An 8785-nucleotide genomic window follows, 5' to 3' on the forward strand; every position below is an offset into this window, starting at 1 on the left:
AACACTGAAACAGGATAACAAAATTGTATGGATTTATAAAATATATATATAAATAGGGGGATGCCAAGCATCGTTTAGGTGGCGACCACCATCATCATGGAGACCTGGGGGGAGGAGAGAGTACACGTGCACACAAGGGAGACTCATCACACCATTCACATATGTGGGGAGAGACAGGAAAAGACATTATTCAGAGAGAAAAAGACACGAGAGAGAAGAGAACAGTTGCAAAGATCTTTGCACGTCTGTCCGTCTTGGGAGAGAGACCCCTCCTCTGTTGCTCCCCCTGAGGTTTCTTCCTATTTTTTTCTCCCTGTTAAAGGTTTTTTTTTTTTAGGGAGTTGTTCCTTATCCGATGTGAGGTTCTAAGGACAGGACGTTCTATTGATGTAAAGCCCACTGATGCACATTTGTGATTTGCGATATTGGGCTATACAAATAAAATTGACTCGACTTGACATTAACAGCAAATACACACTGACACTTTAAAGATGTGTGTGTGTGTGTGTCTGTCTTCCCTTGCGTGAGAAGGACAGAATTCAGGGAACAAATCAAGCTAAATGAACATGATGGGTACATCATGAATACACACTAGCAAACCTCCTTACTACTATGGAGGGGGGCCCTGGTGAGGGGTGGTGGGTGGGGTGCGACAGCTTACTGTACAAAACACAAGATGGAAGACTTTAACTCTTGAAGACTCGGGAAGAGCAGCACAGATGGTGCAGAATGCTATGCATTGCCATTACAAGAGCTGGTCACATATCACCATATAACCATCACTGAAAAAAAGTGTTCTCCATGTATTGATATTTGAATAAAATAAAACAAATGCAGTGTGTGATTGATTTATTTGCACCTTTGACACACAATGAAATATCAATATGCAAAAATACATTTTTTTTAGTGTCGGAGTGGAGACGACTGAATAGCTCTTGATTGTTCTCGTGCATCTCATAGGCTTTGTGTAGTACAGTCAGGGCTGACAAGGGAGGTCTGGTCTCTCTGTGTCTGCTGCAGAGGGAAAACTAGGGGAATCCCATGTCACAACTCCTCCATTGTTTAGCTCCAGCTTCCGCTCTAGCGTAAGCCTTTAGCTTTTCTCCTCCCAGGCTTCCCGTATTTGAAGAGGAGATATATTGTGGTCATTGCAGGCTTAAAATGGCTGTCTTATTCAACAGAGTCTGGTGGCGGTCTGAGGACACATCCAACTCCTTCCACTTTCAATCATCAGGGTTAGGTTTAGGGGTTAGGGTTAGGGTTCGGGATCAAATCAATTTTATTTGTATAGCCCAATATCACAGATTACAAATTTGCCTCAGTGGGCTTAACAGCAACACAACATCCTGTCCTTAGACCCTCTCATCAGATAAGGAACAACTCCCTAAAAAAAACCAAAACTCTTTAACGGGGAGAAAAAATAGGAAGAAACCTCAGAGAGAGCAACAGAGGAGGGATCTCTCTCCCAAGACGGACAACGTGCAATGGATGTTGTGTTTACGCAATTTACACAATACAACATTGAAAGAGGATAAACGGAATTATAATGGAATTATAAAATTTATGAATAATATGATGCACAGGATGCCAAGCAGTGTCCTTACGCCAAGGATTAGTGGTTAGGGTTAGGGTTAAGGGTTAAGGTATGAAGGTTTGTGACGTGGCTGGAGGTTTTGGAGTTGGCAGGGAGGAGTTGGAGATGTCCTCAGTCCACCGTCAGACTCCTTTCGTCTCATTTGAACTTAGTTGAAACCCAGTGAGATGATTCAGCAAAGAGATAACCTTCTGGAAACCAAAGGGATTTGCAAATGTTTCTGTTGGTACGATTCTTACAGAAAGCCCGGCAACGTTTCAGTGATGTCTAACTTACGAGAGACGTGAACCTTAAAGGTGCCAGTCCTGTACAAAGCCCAACAACAACGTTCCTTTAAAGAGTTAACCCCTCCCCCAAGTATCAGCTGTTTTCTGCCTCTTTTTAAGTGTTGAAAAATGTTCAGTCGTAAGACATTTTGGGAAGACAGTCTAAACCACAAGCACAGACAAGAAAAGGGTAGTGGTTGGAGGGGATCAGACTGTCTCTTTCATCAGCGGGGCAGCAACATTCATACCTTTTATTGCACGCATGTTATCTGTGGACAAGAGTACTGGGACATGTAAGCATTCAGGACCGCATGCCTGTGGCAAAGTCCTCTAAGCAGGGTTGCAACATTAACGGATTTATTATAGGACATGTGGCTATTATCATTTTTGCATCACATCACATGCATTTGTGAGAAGCTGGGGAGAAGCGTTTTATTACAGCACCACCACCTACAGTCTAACCCACACCGCCATCACCGTCCTCTACATCAATACCCCTTTATATCCTTCACACATGGACACCACCATCACTGTCCTCTACAGCTAAATCCTGTATACATGGACACCACCATCACCATCCTCTACATCTATACCCCTTTATATCCTTCATACATGGTCACCACCATCACTGTCCTCTACAACTACACCCCTTTAAATCCTGTATACATGGACATCACCATCCTCTACGTCTACACCCATTTATATCGTATAAATGGACACCACCATCACCATCCTCTACATCTACACCCCTTTATATCCTCTATATATGGATACCACCATCACTGCCCTCTACATCTACACCCATTTATGTCCTTTATACATGGACACCACCATCACCCAATCTTCACATCTACACCCATTTATATCCTCTATACATGAACACCACCATTATGGTCCTCTACTTCTACACCCCTTTATGTCCTTCATACATGGACACCACCATCACCATCCTCTACATCCACACCCCTTTATATCCTCTATACATGGTCACCACCATCACTGTCCTCTACATCTACACCCATTTATATCCTTATATAAGAACAAATGAAAAAACGTACAAGTAATAACCAAATATATATAGGCTGTATAATGGCTAAGTGGACAACTTTATGTCAGAAAATTAGTACAGTCTAAATGAAGCGGTATCCTACAGTTTAAAGACTTAAGTCACAATTAGTGGGACAAAAAACACATCACTAACGTGTAGCATGCTGCATTTTTCAGAAGCAACTATCACATCAATCTTTTGATTTGATTACACAAAAGCAAATTTTCTACAAATTCCAAGAACGGCAAACATAACCATTTATATTAACTCATAACCAACAGTTTTTCATTCACCTTCTACTTTTCCTGTCCTCACCGTGGCCTCCTGCTTCAGCCATAGTTTGCTAGCCGGTGCCCAGGAACAGCACCAGGTGTCTTGTACCACTTATTTTTCTATTGGCATCCTAGAGACTGTTGCGGTCTTTAATCTCCTTCTTGCCCTGTTTCATTATAGAAGAAAATGAAAACACGGTTTCTGCATCGACTGGAAAACTTTACTTCCCCGAACTCAGCAATTCTTTCTTCATACCAAAATGTTCTTTTTTTTTAATGTTACAAACTGGTGTGTGGATCATCCCGCCGAGTTTCCTCCTTGGACCCCAAACTGAAGAGTGCTTAGATCTCTGATACCCTTTCCCTTACTAGTTCAGACGTCAATTCAAAAGTTGGTAGATTTAAAAACTGGTTTGTGGTCAGTTTCAAGTTATTTCAAGTTATGTTATCTTCAGCCAATTATCGGTGTTGCTCAACCTCACGGTTTTGGCAGCACCTCAAGAGAAGGTACTAAATTCAAGTTTCTGGCCCCGTTTGAGAACCGTGAGGAAATTGAAACACTCTCTGGACTGCAATGATATGGCACAGTGAAAAATTACATTTGTTTTGTTTTTTTTTGGTGTGGATTTTTTTCTCCCTTTTTTTCCCCAATTGTACCCGGCCAATTACCCCACTCTTCTGAGCCATCCCAGTTGCTGCTCCACCCCCTCTGCCGATTCGGGGAGGGCTGCAGACTACCACATGCCTCCTCTGATACAAGTGGAGTCGCCAGCCGCTTCTTTTCACCTGACAGTGAGGAGTTTTGCCAGGGAGACGTAGTGCATGGGAGGATCACGCTATTCCCCCGAGTTCCTCCCTGAAAAGGCGCCCCGACCGACCAGAGGAGGCGCTAGTGCGGCGACCAGGACACATACCCACATCCGGCTTCCCACCCGCAGAAACGGTCAATTGTGTCTGTAGGGATGCCTGACCAAGCCGGAGGTAACACGGGGATTCGAACTGGCGATCCCTGTGTTGGTAGGCAACATAATACACCACTACGCTACCAAGACGCTTAAAAATTACATTTCTAATACATTTCAGATACATTTTGTTTGATTTTTTAAAAAATGTTTTATTTAGCACCCAATATTTAACACGGGCCCCTATTAAGTCTACCAAAAGTATGACTAAATTCCCTGGTACGGTTATTCTTAGGAGGAGGAGTTTTCTTAGGAGGAGGTCTTACACTGGTGTTTTCAGTCAGGTGTTATCACAAGGAATGTGTAAAGATTTAATCCATGTCATAAACACTTTTTTTTTACTTTTTGAAAAAAGAAAGAAAAAAGTACAGCCTGCAGGCTTTTTCTTTTAAAACGTGGTCATAACGCTGTGTGCATTAGAGGTCCAGCCGTCAATGATTTGCGGGCATTAGCCCGGTCTGACAAATGACAACCCTAGAGGGGCTCCCCACCCATTACCCCTCCTCCCCATTTCTATGTTTTATTATTCCAACCACTTTATTTTTCTATCCCTATTTGTCATCCCTCTCTCTTCCCCTCTCGCCGCATCACTCAGTTTCTACTTCTCACGCTTGCCGTCCTCCTTGCTCTCCCCCTTGCTCTCCCCCTCTGTCTGTTTATCTCTATCTGTCTATCTGCAGGATCACATGAGGATACTGCGGCTCAAAATAGCAGGACACCACATTTATTCTTCAAAAGCGAGTGGCGGCATGTGAATACACACACGGAATTACAAATATGTATGCACGTGACCGGGTGGGGTCAAGAGAGGATACCGATGAGTGCAAGTAACAAGCTGCAACTGAAAATGAACGTTTGAAATAGATGCATGCCATTATTGCTCGGCTTTAAACTCAAACGTCACAGTCTGATCAGTTCTACATTTTAATGATGAGCGCTAGCTTACTGAGCGCTGATTCAAGCTGACTGCTGGCTCCTGATTGAAATGCTCCCCAAGGACAAGCAAAATCAAATGTGTGTGTGGTCGGAGAGATTAGCCTTTTCTTAAGCTTTCCCTTTCCTTTTCCATGTCTGTTATACTGTCCGTCCGTCTTTCCCGCCACCTGTATATCTGTCCACTTTTCTGTGTGCACATGTATATAGCTCCCTTTGTTTCCGTATGTCTCTCTATGTGCATTGCCCACATGTCTGTCAGTCTGTCCGCCTGCTTTCCTTTCTGCTTATCCATCTTCCTGTCAGTCCTTGTTACTGACTATTTTTATTTCCCCAACTGCGTCTGTTTGCCCTCAATAAAAGAGATGGATACATGGATGGATGGACGGCTGGATGGATGGATGGATGAATGGGTGCAGAGGAAAAAAAGGGGACTGATTAATTATTAAGGGCACCTGGCACAACCCTCCTCTCTCCTTTCATTCCTCCCCACCCCTGTCCGTCTGACCTACATAGTGAACCACCTGATCCCTCTATTCTATCTGGCTTATGAAACAAACTTCTGTCTTTGTGTCTGTTTTTTTTGTTGTTTTTTTTTGTGTGTGTCTGCATGCGAATGTGTACCTGCACATGTATGTATGTCTGCACGTGCATCTTTTAAGTGAGCATGCACGTATGTGTGCACATATGCTGAAGGAAGAGAGAGCCAAACAGAAAGACCAATGCAAAGAGACAGAATAAAAGAGAGAGAGAGAGAGGGAGAGAGAAGCAGAGAGAAGGAGAGAGAAACAGAGACAGTGGCCTCTTTCATATTATCAAAACCAGCAGCAGCAGCTTCCACAATGAAAAACAGCCTCGGCTAGCTAATGGTTGAGTGGCCTGATCCTCCGCTAATGAACTCAGCCACCCCCATAAGCACATCAGAGATTAACTGCCTGTGCGCGTTTGTGCATATGTCTCCACGTTGCTTACCTGTGTGTAAGTGTGTCTGCACGTACATCCTTGTGTATGTGTGCGCATGTGTGTGTGTGTGCACGCACACACTTGCTTGCCAATGCCAACATTCATTCCTTATGTGCATGCGTGTTTAAAGTATTAGTGTTACTGAGGGGCCCCAAGGTATTATGGGATGGAACAGAAGGTCAAAGGTTGCATTTAACTCCCTTTTTCTTCTCTTTCTTCACTCCCCTCCTGCCTTACATCACTTTTCTTCTCCCCCCACCCACCCACCTCCCAGTCCACCTCACGCTCTTTCAAGCTCTTCTGTCTCCTGTTTTCCTTGCCAGTCGTTGATCTATGCCATCGACCCCACAATGCTGGGTTCACGTGACAAGAGGGGAGGAACGGAGAGGAGTAGACAGGAGAAATACAAGGCGGAGAGGGGGAGAGACAAAGGAGATGAGAAGAGGAAAGGAGGAGCAGAGAGGAGGTAAGATGGTGGGTGCAGAGAGGATACGACAGTACAAGGAGTGTGAGGGGGAGAGGAGGAAGGAGAAGGGTCATGAGGGGAGATGAGGAGAGAAGGATAAGGAGAGGAGGAGATTAGAGGAGAGGAGGCTGGAGAGACTATAGGAACGATAGAAAATGAGGGCAACGAAGAAGCCCTTAAACAGCTTGTGTCTCGTGTGGTTTGTTGGAGGAGTTTAGTTTTCTGTAGCGCTGTACTGAGGAATGTACAGAGGGCAGAATATTAAAGTGTGTTTTCAAATAGCTGGGCCAGCTGGTAGCTGTTAGCTTGCTCTCCAGTGACACTTGGTATTTCTTCAAAAATGGCTTTATTTTATATATAATCCCTCCAGTCCAGTTTGGACTGAGCCATATCTCCATAAGAAGGGATTTTGCTTCACATTAGAGCTCCACCGGCTATAACTGTTTCCTGCCATGCTTGTTTTACCAGCGTATTGTTGCATGACACATTGAATGTCACGCTGAAGATGACATCGACAGGTCATTTCAGGGTCAAAAATTCACCCAGCGTGTTTAAATTCAGGTCAGATGGTGGCGACTGGAATTGTATGGGGTATTTAATACCACCAGGATGTGTTTTCCAGGATGTGTGGGAACCCAAGCTTATAAACACCCTGGAAAATCTGGAACTGCAGACTAGTTTTCCAGTCATGAAAAAAAAAACCCTAGAAAACAATTTTGATCAAACGTCCCGGAAATATTATTGAGGTCATGAAAAATTGTCAAATTATGTTACGAAATCCTATTTTGACCTGCTGAGATCACATATTGTTAGCCATATTTTTAGCTGCTGAGATGTTACATCATTGTTTGAAGTTTGGGCGGTATGTCCAGGGACCAGCTAGAAGTGACACAGTCCATTTAGAGGCTTCCACTCATAGTTAATACTGAATAATATGACCTCCTGTGACCAACAGCTGTCATGTATATGCAAGCAGAAGTCATGGAAAATGTCCTTGGAAAGCCCTGGGAAACTGATTTCCTAAAAAGTGGGAAGCCTACACATATGAAGGAGGTCTGTATCAGCTGTAAACAAATCATAAACCATCTATTTTTGTGATTAAATCCAGCCTATGTCAGATGGGTGGAAAAATTAGAATCGGGTAACGTCTGAGCAGTATGTTAGTGTAACTGTGGCTTAAACTGATGCCAACAAGAGCTTTTATTTTTGTGTTTCACAGATGACATCGAACACAAAAGTGTGTTGCAAGCATTTCAGAGAGGATCATGTTGTTCAGCACAAAGACTCAGGCGAGATGTTTCTGTGTCCGGGTAGAATTCAGACATAATGGTGTTTAGAAATAGGCTGTCTCATATTGTAAACCAATAAAATTATTCAAGGAAGAACTGCGGATGTAGCCTGGTGCTGTTGTCCACCCGTGTGCTGTCTAGCGTATGACAACTCATTTGCTCCATGCTAACGAAACTTTACGACAAGGACGAGATGACAACCGATAAACCCCAGTCCAAAACTTAAGATGTCAGCGACATTTGCAGTGAATCTTTCTATCTTAATAAGGAAAATAAAGAATGTCCGAGGCAGAGTTTTAAGTTTAAAGCCATCTATTATTATTGTTAGTGTAGCTTTGATAAGCATGGAAACTTGTTTCTACCTGAACAGGAAACCTTACCAGTGGTGCTGGTTCTGGAGGCAGGCATTTTCAAATCACATGGCTGCCTCAGCATCTCAGAGGTCTGGTTATCCCAGGCTGCATCTGAAACCGCATACTAGCATACTATTTAGAAGAACAAAGAAAAAAAATAGTGACTGTTTTTAGCACATCCAAAACCATGGCATGCATTAAATAGAATGCGAAAAATACCCAATGTCATACGTCATCTAGAAAAATATTGTAGTGTGCAAACACTAGACACTGTGTTGGCATGATTATCCCACAATGCACTGTGATACTTCACTACAATGACCAACAATGGCGGCAATGCAAAACCCAACCGGCAGACAGGTGGAACCATTCAAATGTAAGTATTACTTTTCACTATGCTAAGCAGAATGTAGTCAGAATCATCATTTAATGCTATGTTTTAAAAGATGTGAGGTCTCATTATCAACCCACAAAGAGCTGAGAGGACGTGGCTCTATGACAAAGTAGTATGTCCGAATAACCATTATACTTTTTACTCACGCAGTAATAGTACGCTGAAAGATAGTACATATACGTAGTACGTAATATGTACTATGTGATTTCAGAAGCAACCCCCGTTTTTTCACAAGTTTCTTCAGA

The 8785-nt window shown here is 43.2% G+C and overlaps 1 long non-coding RNA gene across 1 annotated transcript; it reads left to right on the forward strand.

Moving 5' to 3' along the window:
* The first annotated feature begins 6353 nt into the window (after positions 1-6353).
* On the forward strand, positions 6354-7869 carry LOC130118985 (uncharacterized). Its single transcript, XR_008810810.1, has 3 exons — positions 6354-6504; positions 7460-7557; positions 7724-7869. It is a non-coding gene; the product is annotated as an uncharacterized LOC130118985 (long non-coding RNA).
* Positions 7870-8785: the final 916 nt, after the last annotated feature.

Source organism: Lampris incognitus, chromosome 10, assembly GCF_029633865.1.
Source record: "Lampris incognitus isolate fLamInc1 chromosome 10, fLamInc1.hap2, whole genome shotgun sequence".
NCBI lineage: Eukaryota > Metazoa > Chordata > Actinopteri > Lampriformes > Lampridae > Lampris > Lampris incognitus.